At 48.2% G+C, this 17,228-nt stretch overlaps 1 protein-coding gene across 2 annotated transcripts in view; it reads left to right on the plus strand.

The window, feature by feature from the left end:
* LOC118679219 (AP-3 complex subunit sigma-2) overlaps nucleotides 1-17,228 on the plus strand; it is a 39,083-nt gene that overhangs the window by 18,473 nt on the left and 3,382 nt on the right. The gene's annotated exons all lie outside the window — the stretch shown is intronic.

The raw sequence follows: 17,228 nt of genomic DNA on the forward strand, positions 1-17,228 counted from the left end.
GGGACCCCTGCCCGACGCCTCTCCAGAGGCCCTCAGGTGGGAGCAGCACCGCCCTACATGAGCGCTCTGGGTAGGGTACGCAGAGGGTGTATGTGATCAGCCAAGAGAAGTCTGAAGAAGAAGAGGGTGATCAGACTGGAGAGCCTTGTCCTCTGCGTTTCTTTCTCTGAAGGACACTTCCCAGTGTCCCTTTCACCCAGGAGTTCTGATGCTTCCTCATTCTTTCCTCCTTTAAATATGTTTGTATTGATTTTATTTTATTTTTTATTTATTTATTTATTTTTAAAACATATTTTATTGATTTTTTACAGAGAGGAAGGGAGAGGGATAGAGAGTTAGAAACATCGATGAGAGAGAAACATCGATCAGCTGCCTCCTGCACATCCCCCACCGGGGATGTGCCCACAACCCAGGTACATGCCCTTGACCGGAATCGAACCCGGGACCTCTCAGTCCGCAGGCCAACGCTCTATCCATTGAGCCAAACCGGTTTCGGCCATGTTTGTATTGATTTTAGAGGCAGGAAGGGAGAAGGCTAGAGAGAGAAACATGGATGTGAGAGAGGGGCATCAAATTGGCTGCCTTCCGTACACACCCCGACCGGGGACTCAACCTGCAACCTGGGCACGTGCCTGACTGGGAATAGAGCCAGAGACCTTTGGGTGCACAGGACGGCACTCAGCCAGCTGAGCCACACTGGCCAAGGCACTCACATTCTTAAAGCTTTCTCTGTTCCTGATTTCCGGGATACACATGTACCTGGTTTTTGTCTGTCTTATCTGGCTGTTCCATCTGGCCTTTTCTTTCCTCTTAAGTGGTCACTCTTCTCTTTTTTAAACTTTCTCTTAGGAAATCTCATACGATATCATGACTTCAGTGATTTGTCTGCTGGTGAATCCTAAATTTCCACCAAAATTCACTTCACTTTAAACTCGGTTATGCCTAAAACTGAATCTCCAGCCTGGCCGGTGTGGCTCAGAGGTCGAGCGTCGACCTATGAACCAGAAGGTCATGAGATCAATTCCCGGTCAGGGCACAAGCCCAGGTTTCAGGCTCCATCCCTACAGTGGGGATGCAGGAGGCAGCCAGTCAGTGATTTTCATCATTGCTGTTTCTATATCTCTCTCTCCCTCTCCCTTCCTTTCTGAAATCAATAAAAATATTTAAAAATAAAATAAAACTGAATCTCCAGTCGCTGCCTCTCCAGACTGACAACTCTGACTCACCCTTCAAGGAAATTAGTTTTCAGAAAACCTTTCTTGACACTCCTTGCCCATAAACTGAAATACCCGGACCTGTCTCATTATCCCCCATCCCCCTCCACCCCCCCAACACCCTGGTGCCGTTGCTTATTTGCCTGATTTGCTTATTTGCCTGATTAAGAGCAGACACTCTAGAGCCCGTATGGCTGCGCTGGATCCTGGCTCTGCCCCTTAGGCACTGGGTGTGGACAGGGCGTCATGGTAGCACCTGGCTTCTGTGGTGGATGTGAGCATTACATCTATGGAAAGTGCTTAGAACAGGGCCTAAATGTAGTATTTCTTTCTTTTGTTTATTTGTCCTCCCTTCTAACCCCCCAGATATTATTAAGGTAAAAAACTGTTCAGTTTTGTTTTTTTAATCCTCACCCCGTGACATGTTTTTATTGATTTGAGAGAGAGACAGGGAGAGAAACATCGATCGGCTGCCACCACCCTCTATATGTACCTCAACCGGGGATTGGACCCACAAGCTAGGTATGTGCCCTGACCGGGTATCGAACCTGTAACCTTTCAGTGCATGGCCTGATGCTCCAACCAACGGAGCCAGCTGTCCAGGGCCAGGATCAGACTGTCTTGCTCGCCACAACTTTTCCAGGTGTTAGCACAATACTTGGCACATACTAGTTCCTCGTTGTTGAATTCATTTATCCATCCACTGTTCCCAGTGCTGGGAAATAGATAATAAAACACCCTGTCTTCATGAATCTTATCTGTTGGGGGAGACAAAATAAATGCTAGGTCGTGATGAATGCAGGGGAGAAAATAAAGCAGGCCAAGGAGTGGGTAGCTACGGCTTGATAATTTTTTTTAATATATATTTTATTGGTTTTTTTACAGAGAGGAAGGGAGAGGGATAGAGAGCTAGAAACATCCATGAGAGAGAAACATCGATCAGCTGCCTCCTGCACACCCCCTACTGGGGATGTGCCCGCAACCAAGCACTGTGCTTATGCTCTTAGTGGTTTTAGTGCTTGAGGATGCAATTCAGACTTTCAATCTGGTGGTTCATAATTCCTTAATCCTTGACTGGAATCGAACCTGGGACCTTGCAGTCTGCAGGCCGATGCTCTATCCACTGAGCCAAACCGGTTAGGCTACGGCTTGATATTTCATATGGGGTGGCCAGGGAGGGCATCTCTGAGAAGATGGCATTTGAACATAAACCTGAAGGAAGGAAGAGAGAGGTGTGTGGCTCCCCAGAGAAGAACAGGTGGATGGAGGCAGTGCAGAGGCCTGAGCCAGTACGGCTGAGCGGGAGTGAGAAAGGGGGGAAGGAACGGGGCGGGGGGCGGGGGTGTAAGGTAGGGGTGGGGAAGGGGATCGGATCGGATCGGTCCTTGTTACACGAGAAACCCATCCCTGCCTAGGGGAGAGGGGGGCTTGGTACGCGTGGGAACTCCCTTCCAGAAATGCACTATGTTCATGTGTGGTGTGGCGGAGTACAGGAAGTCCTCTCTCTCTGCTTTATTGCCTGGCACAGTAAACAGCTTAAACTCTCTGCTGCTCAAGGCAAAGTCTGAGCTAGAAGCCAGATGAATTGATATATTGTGTGCACATTATCCCTTCACCCTGGGCTAGGAACTACATTAACTCCCAGAGCCCCAGTGGGGAGGGCCCCAGAGTGTGGGCGCAGCGATGGTAATGGCTCCGTTGGCCTCGGGATATGTTTATGAGTCTCCCGAGCAGATGGATCTGTTAGCTTGGGGAAAACACTACATTTATATCTCTATCATCTGAGAGTCTCGGTGACCTGACCTGCCTATGACCTTCGAGTTAACATTCTCTAGAGAAGTTTCTGAAGTCAGCCAGGTCTGCACCCCGAAACAGCAGCTTATGGCAGAGGGATGCCCAGGCCCCTCTCTGGTGGCTTAACTGCTGGTAGCACTAAGGGCAGCCATCCTGTCACAGTCTGGGGCTGAGCATTTCCTAGGTCGTCTCCCCCCCACACACCCCCACCCCGATCACTGCACAAGTGCTTCCCTTTAGATTCTCAGAATCCATGCACCTGAATTTCCCCGAAAGTATCAGGTTTAATGTTGGTTGTGGAAACCTCAGGGAAGGAGTGGAAGAGCTCCCACTGACGGGCCCTGACCCCTGGGCTGCTCCCCTTCCTGCCCACAGCGGGCACCTCCCCGCCCTCTGTCCCCGGACCCTGCTGCTCTCTGCACCCCCGGGCACTCCTCCGCAGTGATGCACGGACGCATGTGTACCTCACTCTGACCCAGAGGGGGCGTGTGCTTCCAGGTCAGGGTGCACCGAGCCACTGTTTCCCCTCCGAACCCACCTCTATTCCTGCTTCCCCCACCCACCCAGTATCTTCTCTTCTTACCTCCCCTAGTTCTCTTAGCGGTAGCCGTCTTCAAGGCATGAAGTCTCAGGGATGCCTGCTTTCCCTTCTGCTTCCAAGTGGTCACCAGATGGCATTGGTTCTTCTTTCAGTATCTGCTTCAGGTCCACCGCTCCCTTTTCTGTTCCGTCTAAACTCACTGAACCCGAATCCAGGGAACTAACTTACCAGCTCTTCAGCTCTATCCAGTCTGGCCCCCACCCCTCTCACCTGGTCTAATCTCCCACAGGAAACATTGTTCCCATTTTCCTCTCCACCTGCATTCCTGCCTCTGGCCTCCAAGGATCTCTGGATTGTAGGCCCTGGGGGCCCTCAGGCTCTCCCTGACCTTCACCAACCCCATCCAGCTTTCCAGACCTCGGGGCCCAGCTCACGTTTGACGTTCCGTGAAGTCTCTGAGCTCCCTTGTGGTCATCCTCCAGCCAGTTTACCTTCCTGCTCGTGCGCTCAAGGTTTCCGTCCTAATTGTTTCCAGCTTACTGTAAACTCCTGGAATAGTGCCCATATGTAATACTTCGGCCCTGGCCGGTTTGGCTCCGTGGATAGAGCGTCAGCCTTCGGGCCGAGGAGTCCTGGGTTCAATTCTGGTCAAGGGCACATGCCCACGTTGCGGGTTCGATCCCCAGTAGGGGACGTGCAGGAGGCAACCGATAGGTGATTCTCTCTCATCATTGATGTTTCTCTCTCTCCCTCTCCCTTCCTCTCTGAAATCAATAAAGATAGATTTAAAAAACAATACCTTGTTGGTTATCAGAACAGTACAGGACACTCAGATATGATTGGTTGATTGATTGTCCAAATCCTGTGTGGTTTTTAATTTTTTAAATTTTCATAGTACTTTTCAGATGTAATGTCAGATGTGCATATTTAAAAACCAGATACTCCAATTAGTCCCTAACTTTCAGGCGGATGACCTGTACATGCTCCCTAATTTCAGGGTTCTAATCGTGTGACTTAGGCAACCCTCTTAAAGACCTCTTTGTGCCTCAGTTTCTTCCATTGTAAAACAGGGATGATACCATATTTTATCAATTTAGTCTCCCTTTTTTTCTAATAATTATAATTTTAACAGATCAAGATTTGTCTTACAGTCATGCCATTTATAGTTCGATTGACAATGTTTTTCTTTTTTGGTGGTACACACAGCAATGATGTGATTTATAGTCAGTGGAGTCTTAGCTGTGATGAAAAACATTAACATCCACTATTCAGGTGATTTTGAGGATTGCAGTTAGTAATGCTTAGCTCAGTAAATGGTGGTTTTTGTCTTTATTTTTACTTTTTTCCTGCCGTTCTCTCTTACTCCAAATTCTCTCTTCACTCCATCCTTACCTCTGTTTGATGACATAGTTAAAGGGCTTTTGACTCTCTCACCCCCTTGTCTGAGCTATTCTGTGGCTCTTTACCCCCTACAGCAGCTGTTCTGATGGAGGAGGACATGCCTCACGCCTCCGCCTGCCGTCCTTAAAGCCTCTGAGTGCCGAATGACGCCGAGTGGTTGAGGGACGTGTGTTGTGCCAGTGAATTCCCGGGAATGTACACAAAGAGATGGGGCCACTGCCAGAAGGATGGGGCGAAGGCCCCTTCACCTGCAGACCTTCCCGCCTGCCTCTCTCTCTCACTCACCACTTGCTGTTCCCTCCCTTCCACTTTGTGCTGCAGCAACACTGAGCTCTTTTAGACCTTGTCTGCAGGGAGGTCACAGCTTTGTAAGGTTTCGATTCCCCGTAAAGGGCTAGCTCGGGCGGGGTGGGGCCAAGGCCGTTGCAGGAGCAGCGCTTCAGAAGGAACAGGAAGCACGGGATGGCGATCATCTCAGAAACAGGTTTATGGCACTTGGAAGTTTTTCTTTTATATATATACATATATATATATATATATATATATATATATATATACACATATACATATACATATACATATACATATACATATATATATATATTTACACACACATATGTTTTTATTGATTTCAGAGAGGAAGAGACAGGGAGAGAGGGAGAGGAACATCAATGATGAGAGAGAATCATGGATAGGCTGCCTCCTGCACGCCCCACACTGGGGATCAAGCCCACAACCCCAGCATGTGCCCTGACTGGGAATCAAACCGTGACCTGGTTCATAGGTTGACGCTCAACCACTTGCCGCTGGCCGGGTGGAAATTTTTCTTGATGGTCAAATGAATTGTGCTTCACTTACCTGCCTGCCTGCCATTTGGGCAAATTAGGAAAAGTGATAGAATCCCGGGTGTATGCCCTGGCTCGTTTTGCTTAGTGGTTAGAGCTTGAGGCCCAAAGGGTCATGGGTTTGATTCCCCGTCAAGGGCACACACCTCGGTTACAGGTGCTTCAGCCCTGGTAGTGGCTCGTGCGAGAGGCAATCAACCAATTGATGATTGATGTGTCTGTCTCTCTCTCTCTCTCTCTCTCTCTCTCTCTCTCTCTCTCTCTCTCTCTCCCTCTCTCTCCCTCCCTCCCTTCCACTCTAATAATCAATGGAAAATATATCCTTGGCTGAGGATTTAAAGAAACAACAAACAATCCCAGAGTGTAGAATCTCGGAGTGGTGTGCAGGGACTTATTCTTTGCTACCAGGGGGCACAGGTCAGGCCGGGGATGGACATGGCTCCATGCACATGGCGGCTCAGTAAAGAACCCTGACAGTTCCTGCTGCTGCTCAGTAGACCAGGCGGCTTGGGAGCAGCGTGAGCTCTCTGCACCGAGGTGAAGGGGCTGTCTGTCTCCGGAGCCAAGAATCAGTCCCTGTGTTGGGAAGGAGGTTGGTCAAGAAGACTGACTGTAATTACTCCATCAACTATAGTCATTCACTGCTTAAGTATCTGGCACCTAACGGCTACACCATCTATTAATTTTGGAAAAGGCATCAGTAAGGACTCTAGTTCTCCCCATTTTACAGATGAAGAAGCTGACGTTTAGAGCCGGGACACCTGTTTCTTTAAAGCCACACCCTAGTAAGTGGCAGCGAAGTGTCTTCACCGAGAACTCTGACTCATAATGGGAATTTGTTTTTTATTTTTTAAGGAAGGAATACTGTGCAGCGAGCACACTTCGCTGCAGTCAGCTATATTTCAAAGCCCAGAAGTGAGTGATCCTTTTATCGGAGAAGAATTACTTACCAGGGCCCACAGAAGAGTTAATGAGTTGCTGGGAGATTTGTCATTCCTTCCTCCATTTACCATTCGTCTGAGCCCCGCCCTTCTCTGAACTTTTATAGCTTTTGCCCTTGGTCATGGCACTTATCACAGTCTTCCTTTTATTACAGTTATTTTATGTTCCGTAGTTATTCTAAGCCCTGTGAGGTCAAGGTCCACAGGCTGTCCTCATTTCTTCCTTACGCCCTGACCATCCTGGGGTGGGAAGCATAGCTGACAGTAGACATGGCTGCAGGTCACATGCTCTTGGTGAAAACGGGCGAGAGCCTTGACCCTGACACACGATCTTGTGTCTGGCGGGTCCAGTGGGCTCCCATGTACTGACTTAGCTAACACAGGGTCCGCTCGAGCCATTCAGCAAAAAGAAAGAGAATAAAAGTTCTAAGTACAGAACGATTCTGCCCACAATTCTGCTCACTCAGCGTGGGCCTGGAGTGAGACAGGTTTGAATTGGCTCTTCTTTGCCTCTACTCTCGCGTGCCTGTCACTTGCCTGTCATAAGCATGCCACGGTGCCTGGAGTGATTTTAGTGCTTGAGGATGCAATTCAGACTTTCCATCTGTGTGGTCCCTGAATAGACCACTTTGTCTAGTGCCCAACTGGAAAGGCAAAATAATCCTTGTCATTGGTGGAGGGAGAATGGCCGGGTTGGACTGTAGAGGTGATGTAAGGGATTTTTTTTTTTATGTAAGGGATTCTTGGCTGTGTCTACTTTCCTCTTACTTGGTGGCTTTAGGGCTTGATCTTATGTAAGATGAGGTTCCACTAGATTCACTTGTTCATTGAAAGAATGAATGATCACATGACTGAAAGAGAGGAAAGACCATCAGGAGCGAGGGATGGAGTCTTACGGAATTTCATGACGAGAAGACATCTGGAGAAAAGGGTGGAATTGCCCAGTCTGCAGACCAAGGCAGGTCATGAAAGTGCTGCAGGAGACACTGATCGCCAGCAAGAGAGAAATAATTTATGGAACTTTACAAAGCAGGTTGCTGTCTTTGCTTTAGCGGAGCTGGCTGGGACCAGACCGCCCTGCGTGCGTGAGTTCCCAAGGGCATCTCAGCATAGAGTAAATTCATTGATCACCGTTAGCAACGAGAGGCAAAGGAAAGGCTAAGTCAAGGTCAGAATATTCTGATGTCCAAGTCATGGGAGTGCGTCGTTCACGTTTGAAGGTTTTCCTTCAGATCGTTTAATGGTGACTGGACATTTGGACGCACCGTGTCCTCTCCCGGGGGTGCCCGGTGCTGCTCCGTGTGCTCCGTTTTGTTCATGGCAGATGGACCTGCAAAGACACTCAGCCCACAGCGGTCGACTGTAATGACCATGTGTTCATTTGTGGACCCGTGAGATAAAGGGTGAGCCATGGGGACAGGCAGTCCGTAGCGTGACTTAAAACACTGATAAAACGTTGGACTTTGGAACGAAAGTGGGGGTAAGAGAGAAGGCTGGTGTGCCAGGTTTCTGGAGGGTGTTTTTACGCCCTCTTCCTCTTTCATTTTTTTTTTCGAGAATAGATCATTTGGGAACTAGAGATTGACTCTGGACCAAGGTGACTCAAATAATTTCCTCTTCCCCGTCACTGCTCCGTCCTCTTAAAGTGTCCCCTGTCCTCTTCCTTGGTTTATTCGCAAACCAGCGCACCCTCTGCAGGGACTACAGGTGATACGTACCCCAGCTGACCAGGACTTCCCTTTCCTTACGCGCGGGAGCCCTTTCCTAGGAATTAAGTCACTAAGGGGTAGAGAAACCTTATCCACCTTAGCTTTTTATAATGGTAGAGTAGATATTTATTTATTTATTTATTTAATATCCTCACCCGAGGATATTTTTTCATTGATTTTCAGAGAGAGGGAAAGACAGACAGAAATACCGATGTGAGAGAAACACATCGATTGGTTGCCTCCTGCACTCGCCCCGACCAGGGCCTCAGCCGGGGAGGAGCCTGCAACCAAGGTACATGCCCTTGACCGGAATCGAACCCGGGACCCTATGGTCCACAGGCTGACGCTCTATCCACTGAGCCACACCGACTAGGGCTGGACTGGATATGTTATTAGTGATTACCACTTCTTTTTTAAAACTTGAGTCTTGCAGTATCGGCAGCCTCACATTTCAGGACAAGCACTGTGCTTACGCTCTTAAATGATTTGTTTTATTGTCTTCGGTGCAGTGACAACGGTTTTAAGAAAGGTATGAGAGTCCGCATCGGCGATGTGAACCTTGTTTGTGGTACAACAGGCTTTTGTCCCGCAATGAAAAACACCCCGGGAGATGTTGATCTAGTCTAGAGGCTTCTGTGGGGGTGAGCGAGCTTGGGTTGTGGTGTGTGTTAATGTGCCCCTGGTGTCTCGCAAGATCTTACCTGCCCTCTGCCCCTGGCATTCCGCTAGATGGGTTCCTGCCATTCCCGTATAGGACCGCATTTTACTGTAGAAGCTGTGCTATTCACGGCACTTACCTGTAGCTGCAGGGTGCCGTGTGGTACCACGTTCTAGGTAGCATTGTGGACGTGAGTCAGCTTTTGTGAGCTGTGAGCGTGAGGACCCTACTTCTTACATCTATAGAAAAATACATTGTAAGTTTAATACTGGAGTTTATTAAAGAAATAAACTTTTAGGACATGACCAGCTTAAGGTTTGGAGCTGTTTTCACTAGCGGAAAAAAGTCATGTTCGGGAAAAAAAAAAAGATAAAGAAAATATTGGGCAAGTGAAAAAAAAATCCAACTTATTCAATTAAAAAAAAGAAAGTCATTCATGTTCGTTGTCTTCTGGCTCCAGATCATTTTGCTCCTGGTGATGGTCTCTGTTGACCTGGGATAGGACTCGCATCTTTTTTATTTTTTATTTTTTTAATATATTTTATTGACTTTTACAGAGAGGAAGGGAGAGGGATAGAGAGCCAGAAACATCGATGAGAGAGAAACATCGACCAGCCGCCTCCTGCACACTCCCCACTGGGGATGTGCCCGCAACCCAGGAACACGCCCTTGACCGGAATCGAACCTGGGACCCCTCAGTCCGAAGGCTGACGCTCTCTCCACTGAGCCACACTGGCTGCGGCTGGACTCGGATCTTTTTTGTTTTGTTTTGTTTATTTTCTGGACTCAGAATTTTTTGACTTCAGTGCGAAACATGAAGGTGGCACTCGAAGACCCTGCAGTCCTCTGTCCGCGGGCGGGGCTGTCGACACTGCCTCCGCCCCGTCCCCAGCAGTCCCCGCGCTGTGTCCCTAAGGAGCACCTCTGTCCTTGCGGCGGGTGACACTGGTCTTTCCTCTGTCCATCCTGACACAAAACCAGCAAGCTCGTCGTGACTCCCTTTCTCTGTGGAGGTGAAGTCTGGCCCAGGCAGGAACATGTGTTTCTCTGAGTTGTGTACGTGGCAATAACAGCCACACAGGTAGGGTTTTTATTAAACTCAGAGACAGGATAGGGATCCAGGCCCACTCGGAAGGCCTGTCTCCTCAAAATCAGAGCTGGGCCTGGGCACTGTGGCCTCCTCGGCACTCACTGGATTTCCCCTCTTTCCTCTGTTAATACAGTGGAGCCCCGGGCCCAAACTCCTAGCTCTCCATTTAAAAAAAAAAAAAAATATATATATATATATATATATATATATATATATATATACACACACACACACACACACACACACACACACATATATGTGTGTATATATATATATATATATATATTTTTTTTTATTGATTTCAGAGAGGAAGGGAGAGGGGGAGAGAGAGAGAGAGAGAAACATCAACGATGAGAGAGAATCATGGATCAGCTGCCTCCTGCACACCCCCTACTGGGGATCAAGCCCACAACCCTTGACCAACATTGAACCCGGGATCCTTCAGTCCTCAGGCCAAATCTGTCCACTGAGCCAAACCGGCTAGGCTAGGTCTCCGTCTTGGCCAGGGCATTCAGAGTGCCTCCAGGGGAAGAGGCGGGGGAGGGCTCAAGCAGTTCCCTTCTATTGACAGAACAGAGAGTGGAGCCAAACTGGATGTCCAGTGCATCCGATCATAGAAGCAAGTACCTCCAGGGGCGAGGGGGTGAGGACGATGGGACAGCTTCCTGGAAAAGAAACAGGAAGGAGGACAGATGTCCGTGCGTGTGGGGAGGAGGGAATAGAGGCTTGGTAGGGCGTTAGAGTGCCTTCAGAGGGTAGACTCTGGTAATCATCCGTACTTTTTTACTGCTCTGAGGGGTTTTAAGATAAAATTTTTAATGGGACAGAATTATAAACTGCAACTCTCAGTCACTAATGTGTGGCCATACATTTATGTATTTTGGGCTTGTAAAAAAACATGTTTCCATCCAGCATTTCACCTGTTGAGATTTCAGCTTCATCACCAAGAGTATTTTCACTGGCCCTGGCCCGTTTGGCTCAGCCTGCGGACCGAAGGATCCCGGGTTCGATTCCGATCAAGAGCACGCACCTCGGTTGCAGGCTCCTCCCCGGCCCGGGCCCTGGTTGGGGCGCATGCAGGAGGCAGCCAATCGATGTGTTTCTCTCACATCGATATTTCTCTGTCTTTCCCTCTCTCTTCCTCTCTCTAAAAAATCAATGGAAAAATATCCTCCAGTGAGGATTTAAAAAAAAAAAAGAAAAAGTATTTTCTCTGTTGCCTTCCCTCCCATCAAGATAACCTGTAGTTTATTGGGGTTATCGTAATCTTTATGTTCAGATGAAACTCTTCCTGGTTGTGATTATTCCTGGATCGAATTGCTGGTGCATTTGCCAAGAACCAAGGAATCAGTGGTACTCTTGTTCTCTGAACAAACACTTTGGAATGAGTTTTGCTGGTGTCATTGTTTTAGGTGGCTGCTGAAATAGCAGAATGTTGTGAATTGTTATTAATTGGCAGTTCATATTTGTTCAGTGCCCGCTGTGTGTGGCTGGGTTAGGGCTCTCGACCTTTACCTCTCTACTTTCTTCTACTTCTGTGGTTTTGTTGTTGTTTTTCAGTCCTCACCCGAGGATATTGTTCCATTGATTTTTAGGGAGAGTGGAAGAGAGAGGGAAAGACAGAAGCATCAATGTGAGAGAGGCACATCGATTGGTTGCCTCCTGCACACGCCCTGATCAGGGCCGGGGCCAGGGAGGAGCCTGCAACCAAGGTATGTGCCCTTGACCAGAATCGAACCTGGAACCCTTTGGTCCACAGGCCAACACTATCCACTGAGCCAAACGGTCTAGCAGGGGTGGGCAAACTTTTTGACTCGAGGGCCACAATGGGTTCTTAAACTGGACCGGAGGGCCGGAACCAAAGCATGGATGGAGTGTTTGTGTGAACTAATATAAATTCAAAGTAAACATCATTACATAAAAGGGTACGGTCTTTTTTTTTTTTTTTTTAGTTTTATTCATTTCAAATGGACCGGATCCGGCCCGCGGGCCGTAGTTTGCCCACGGCTGGGCTAGGGCTACTTGTGGGGTTTTTATTGCCACCTTCACGACTCAGATTTCAGATTTCCCTTTCCCCTGCCTCCCTTTGTCATGTTGGTCCTTTAACTCTCGGGGCCCTCTGAGGTGTTTACCCACATTTCTCTTGACCTCAAGATCACTCCATCAGTCCACGGCTGTCATTGGACAGAACCAGGCTTTGTGATTTGACTGGCTGACTGCCTTCTCCCCACACCTGTGCTTGGCAACCTCTGACTTTCGCAAGTCCCCTTGACCTCCACTCAGAGAACGATGCCCACGTTCAGGGGAAGAGGTCTCCCCGGCTTGTCAGGTGGACACAGGCCGCTGGGCGGCTGTCCCCTAGTGGCTTGGCCTTGCTTATTTACACCACGAGAGACTGTGTCCACCTAAGGTCAGTGTGACTGACGTGTTCAGACCTGTTGATGCCACTTCCACTGGTATTGTAATCATGTCATTCACTCAGTAATAGCCAGGTAAGCCATGCGTGAGAAACGAGAATTTGTCCCATGAAAACAAAGGGGAGCGCTCTGGCAAGGCCAGGTCCCTGGAAAAGGCAATGGCGTGGAATTAGGTTTGGACAAGGAACCTTGAAGATGAGGGATGGGCCTGAGCTGGTTTGGCTCAGTGGACAGAGGGTCAGCCTGCAGACTGAAGGGTCCCGGGTTCAATTCCAGTCAATGGCACATGCCAGGGTTGTGAGCTCGATCCCCAGTAGGGGGCGTGCAGGAGGCAGCTGATCCATGATTCTCTCTCATCATTGATGTTTTCATCTCTCTCCCCCTCTCCCTTCCTCTCTGAAGTCAATAAAAATATTTTTTTAAAAAGATGAGTGGTGGGGGCCTAAAAAACCTACAAGGGTTCTGTACTGAATGCTTCACTGGACTCTGAGTGCTCCCTGTTCAGGGAAACTGGAAATTGTAGGGGATGCATTACGGGCGAAGGTTATGCAAGAAAAATAGCATAGAACGCATCAGACAAAAAGGTCCTGTTGGCCCTAAATCAAAAGTTCGGTGGCTCTGAAAATACTGTTGATAGCAAATGATTGTGGGCTTGGACGTGAGGGAAGTCATAACGCCCATTTCTATTTTTTTTTCTTTTTTTAAATGTATTTTATTGATTTTTTTACAGAGAGGAAGGGAGAGGGATAGAGAGTTAGAAACATCCATGAGAGAGAAACATCCATCAGCTGCCTCCTGCACACACCCTACTGGGGATGTGCCCGCAACCAAGGTACATGCCCTTGACCAGAATCGAACCTGGGACCCTTCAGTCCGCAGGCCGACGCTCTATCCACTGAGCCAAACCGGTTAGGGCATGCCCGTTTCTTTACAAGATGAGTTGTTGGTTTTAAGTGCTATCCATCGGCTCTCAGCCATTGAGGATGAGTTATTGTTACTGTTATTCTATCTACTGCCCTCCTGTTCTCCCCTGTGTCTTCCTAATGTTGGTGCCTTGTCAGGGCAGCACTGACATTCTGTCATCACTCTCATCGCCTTTAGTCTTAGTCCTACCAGTATGTGGGCTCACTGCTCACCACCCGTCCTTCTGCCGGCAGTTTTCCAGTCACCCCTCAGCTGCCAGAAGTGCGTCCTGTAGATCCTCCAGAAAGACCCGCGGGAGCAGTGGTTCCTACTGTATCACTCTTGGTTGATGATCAACGCAGTATAAAATGCTCTGCTCATACTTTTTCTTTTTGGGCATTTTGTAGGTATTGCTCCTTTTCTGCTAGAATTTTACTGTGGAAATCTTCAAGATTTGCCCCCCTTTTTTTTATCCTCACCAGGGATATGTTTATTGATTGATTGATTGAGAGAGAGAGAGAAGAAAAAAAAAACATCGATGTGAGAGAGAAACATCTATCAGTTGCCTTTTATATGTGCCCTGACCGGGATTCGAACCCACAGCCTTTTGGTGTGTGGGATGATGCTCCAACCGACTGAGCCACCCAGCAGGGCAGATACTGCCCCTCTCAGTGATTTGATCTCTTGCCTGGTTGCGGAAGTCCAGTTGTCTTGCCCACAAGGTCTGGCGCTGCCTGTGGAGGGTCAGTTTTCCCTGGGACCCACGGTGTCCTTTTGGCGCGTAGCTCCTCTCGTATCCCAGCTACGCCCTCAGGCCCATCTTTATGGAATCTTTATGAACAAGTCACTGTATGTTTATGGAATCTTTATGAACAAGTCGCTATATATTTGTCCATTTTAGTTTCAGGCATGTGTAGCCTCTCCTTAGCTGTCTTCTGTAACTTGTTTTCTCTCTGTTCCTTTCAAGTATTTTTTTTTTGTTTGTTTCAGTTTACTTGCTGTTTTTCATTGCTCTCCTTTTTCGCTCCTTACTGTGCTAGCAGCAGCTCTCCTCCCTGTCTTTCCTTGCACGTCCACCTTCATTTCTGCACGTTTTTCTGAGCTGTGCTGGAAGGCGTCTTCTTACCTCCCTGCTTATCCCATAAGCTCTTGCTTGCATCTCTGCTTTGAGCTCTTGCTTCAGAGTTTTCTTTTTTTTAATTTGCAAAATATTTTATGACAATTTTATCTGCCCCGCGGCAGTGTTTTCCCAAGGTGTAGTGTGAGCCTGCCTCTTTGCTTTCCTGTTTCTTTCCTCATTGGTTCTTGTGAGTCTTTATATAAGTCCTTTTTTATAACTCGTCTTTAAGTAGGTGAGTTTTCAGGGGCCGGCTGTTTGCAGAATGCTTGGTTGGGGAGGTGTCAAGTCTGTGTTCCCGGCTCGCGGCAGTTGTCACGGTGTGGGATTCTGGGTGAGTTCCCTTACCTGTGTTCTCTCCAGCCAACAGGCAGGCACCGTGCGCTTGCCCACAGCGCACGCCTGTCGTTTCTGCAGCTGCAGAGACCAGCTCTGGGAGGCAAACAGAGCTTGTACGTGTGGTTTCTCATTTCACCTCAGCTCCAGCTCCAAGGAAGCTCTGTCGTCCAAAAACGAGGAATCTGTTTGTGCCCAGAGGGTGTGCCCCCTACCTCCAGGAAGTGGATTTGTGCCATTTCTCTGAGCTTCCCAGCCTGTGTTCTCTCTCCATAGCATCCTTTCATCCTTTCGTGCTCTGAAGGAGAGGAGCCCTTGCATTGAGCTCCCTGCTCTTGACAGCGTTTGGGGGGCCTGTACTTCTTCCAAGTGTTGAAAATGGAGATTGCATTTTTATTTATTTCTCCCTTTTGCACTTTGCACTGATACATTTTGAATAGCATTTAAAAGTTAAGAGTTCATGATGCAGTGTTCAAATCAGAAGTCTTAACTGCTGTTGTCGATTAGCCAGTGGCTGGTCCTGTATCAGGCCTTTCATACCTTCTCCATGAAGCCTCCCACCACACTGCCACCCGCCTCCTAAGCACAAGGAATACGCTGCTCAGACTTACAAAAGGCCTGTCACTCAGTGCGCCTGCTCTGCCTGGGGCACAGTTCGGGCCTTGGGGATGAAGCACGGAAAAATTCCTACAAGATCCTTGGCACAGCAAAGGCAAGTCTTAAGCGATTCCATGTGGACGAGGGATGAGCAGAGGGAAGGCATTTGGGATTTCGAGGAAGTGTGGTGGGAAGGGTAGACCGTGAGCTCTGCGGCCAGGCCGCCTAGATTCAGCGCTCGGTTCTGCTGCGAATACACGTGACACTGGGAGGTTCCACGTGTCCGTTTTCTCATCTGTAAAATGAAGATTGCATTACCTGTCTTGGGTGGATGTTGTGATATTAAAATAAGTCGCATATTGCCCTAGCCGGTTTGGTTCAGTGGATAGAGCATCGGCCTGTGGACCAAAGGGTCCCGGGTTCGATTCCGGTCAAGGGCACGTACGTTGGTTGCAGGCTCCTCCCTGGCCTGGGCCCTGGTTTGGGCTCCTGCAGGAGGCAACCAATCGATGTGTTTCTCTCACATTGATGTTTCTCTCTGTCTTTCCCTCTCTCTTCCACTCTCTCTAAAAATCAATGGAAAAATAACTTCGGGTGAGGATTAAAAAATAATAATAATAAAAATAAAAGATACTTAAAAATAAAATAAAATAAGTCACATATACAGTGCTCAGCAGGTAGTGGATGTTCCGCCGGTACTGCTTCTCCGGGAAGACAGTGCGCTAAACAAACGGATTAATGCTAGGAGTATAGGTGTGGAGACCTGTTATTTTTCATTGTGAAATTTATCCAACGTGAAGTTTACCGTCTTCGTCTCCAAGTGCAGTTCAGCAGTATTAGGTGCATTCGCTGTCTTGTGCATCCATCTCAGAACTCTTTTCATCCTGCAAAACTGAAACTCTGCCCATCAAACATCAACCCCCCGTGCCCTCCTTCCCCTAGCCCCTGGCAGCCACATCTACTTCTGCCTCCATGATTTTGACCACTAGGTACCTCATAGAAATGGAATCATACCCTGTTTGTCCTTTGGTGTCTGGCTTATTTCACTCAGCTTCGTGTCTTTAAGGTTCATCCATGTTGTAGCAGGTGTGAGAATTTTCTTCCTTTCTAAGGCTGAATTATAGTCCATTGTATGAATATGCCACATTTTGTTTATCCACTCATCTGTGGATGGATGTCGATGAACGATGATAATGTAATGAATGCCGTCATTATCTATTTAGGTTCCACTGTGTGTGGGCACCAGGTTATCCTGTTCAGTCTTTGCCACCATCCCGGAAGCATTGAAAGGATAGTGTGGCCCTGACCGGTTTGGCTCAGTGGATAGAGTGTCGGCCCGTGGACTGAAGGGTCCCAGGTTCGATTCCGATCAAGGGCATGTATCTTGGTTGCGGGTTCTATCGATGTTGCGGCTGATCAATGTTTCTCTCTCATTGATGTTTCTAACTCTCTATCCCTCTCCCTCCCTCTCTGTAGAAATCAATAAAATATATTTTAAAAAAGAAAAAAGGCTAGCGTGCCCAAGTTCACAAGCTAACAACAGAGCGGAATTTAACCGAGGTCTGCCCCACCTCAGAGCCCGTGCTCTCAGCACCGCCTCCCTACCTTGAGTGTGGCCAGGCACCTCCACCCCTGCTCCTGGGAGATTCATGTATGACGTGTACA

The sequence above is a fragment of the Myotis myotis genome, unplaced genomic scaffold, assembly GCF_014108235.1.
Source record: "Myotis myotis isolate mMyoMyo1 unplaced genomic scaffold, mMyoMyo1.p scaffold_m19_p_23, whole genome shotgun sequence".
In the NCBI taxonomy this organism is placed as follows: domain Eukaryota; kingdom Metazoa; phylum Chordata; class Mammalia; order Chiroptera; family Vespertilionidae; genus Myotis; species Myotis myotis.